Raw genomic sequence first — 1678 nt, 5'->3', positions numbered from 1 at the left:
ACTAAGGAACTACCATCCGATCTGTATGGTAGAGTATGTTAATGCTGTCACAGTCATCACAGAACGACCTACCGACGAGCTCAGTAGCTTGTGTTTTGTTGTTATTCTGTGGGTTGATCATGGGTCTTGATGTGTTTGTTCATGTGATTCATGAACTCAAAAAAGGACTGTTTTGACTGCGACAGAGGCAAACTTGAGCCACGAGAGGCACCGAGCGAGCAAACAAAATCGATGGAGTGCCCAAAATTGTTCTAAATAGAGGACGCTTGCACACTGTGGGCTCCAGTAGTAGGATTTTTATTTTTATTTCTTTTTTATTGCACCCGAGTGCTGCTGTGATGTTTCGGGCTCTCGCCCTTCCTCAGACAAGATTCAGTTTTCTCCCTGACTAAGCTTTAAACATTTTAATCTTCACTTCCGATATATTTTTTAATAAAACCTCAAGAACATCTCGACAAGTCTTCTCTTATGGGACAAAATATTTTCAGATGGATGGGGTCCGCAGCCAAATACATTTGACATTTTGGGGGTCCTTCTTGACATGGAGATATTTGTGAAGCACTGCTTTTTAAGACCGTATGAATGTGTAATCATCCTTTAACCAGATTACAGGGGGCTTAATCTCATTACAGACACAATACAGCAGATGATTCTTTAGTTGGGATTAACGCCATTGTGACATGAATGCAGTGGGGGAGGGAGGGGGGATTGGAGTTTTTGGGTCAACCACCTGCCTTGAACCCCAAAGGTCATTGTCCTCATGAACCCAAGACACACACACACACAAGTCACCCCTAAACCCTAGAAGTCAAACATAAGGACAGATGACTGACAGAGATGATCTGACTGTCACAAGGAATCACATGCTTCCATGCACATGATGCGCGCACACACACACACACACACACACGTATCCAAGGGCAGCTCAGAGTGTTTTCTAGAGAATGCAGACAGCGTGGAGGAGCTGTCTTCCAAGACAAGATTATCCTGAGACTGGAAACAGAGAGAGAGGAGACAGAGGGGAAGGAGAGAGAGCGAGAGAGAGAGACAGAGGGGTGAGGTAGGGAGACTGAAAGATGGACAAAGAGTGGGTGGATGCTTACGTTAGACACATTTTGAGTCTTTCAAACTAATGAATTATGTAGAAGAAAGAAAAGAACAAACAAAACTATTTTTTATAAAATAATTCATTTCAATATTCAATAATAATAATTCAGTAATTCACAAATATTTATGGGGGTGAAAAAAAAAAGCCAAACAGACACAATTCATGTATCATTTCCTTTATTATGTTCTCATATTGGGTGACGTTGGCTTGCACGAGAGCAAAACAAGCAGAATTACATTATTATGAACATAATAAACATAAAGACACACACGCGCACGCACACACACACACACACAAACACACTCCCAAACGCAATGAACGGTTTGGGGGGTGTGTGTGTGTGCGCGTATGTGTGTGTGTGATAATACCTACGGGATAGTGCAAAAGGGATGGGATACGTGTGATTGTGGAAAGATGTGTTTTCTTTATTGCGGGTTTTGGATGGTGGATGGATTTGATTATGTATCTAAACCAGTGGTTCTCAACGTTTTCTTTAGATCAGGGGGCCTGAAGTTGAACATTTCAAAAGCTTTCGCGGCACACGCGCTTTCACATGCTTTCAATGAAGGA

At 42.1% G+C, this 1678-nt stretch overlaps 1 protein-coding gene across 9 annotated transcripts in view; it reads right to left on the bottom strand.

Annotated features, from left to right (window-relative positions):
• Nucleotides 1–1285: 1285 nt before the first annotated feature.
• chchd3a (coiled-coil-helix-coiled-coil-helix domain containing 3a) overlaps nt 1286–1678 on the bottom strand; it is a 137394-nt gene continuing 137001 nt past the window's right edge. For all 9 annotated transcript variants that reach the window (XR_013788958.1, XM_079493990.1, XM_079493991.1 and 6 more), the window contains one exon: nt 1286–1678. This exon is cut by the window's right edge. The gene's annotated coding sequence lies outside the window, so the exon portion shown is untranslated.

Source organism: Electrona antarctica (assembly GCF_951216825.1).
Source record: "Electrona antarctica genome assembly, chromosome: 23".
NCBI classification, from domain to species: domain Eukaryota; kingdom Metazoa; phylum Chordata; class Actinopteri; order Myctophiformes; family Myctophidae; genus Electrona; species Electrona antarctica.
Note: the sequence above shows the minus strand (reverse complement) of the source record. Positions and strands in the feature narration are given on the sequence as shown.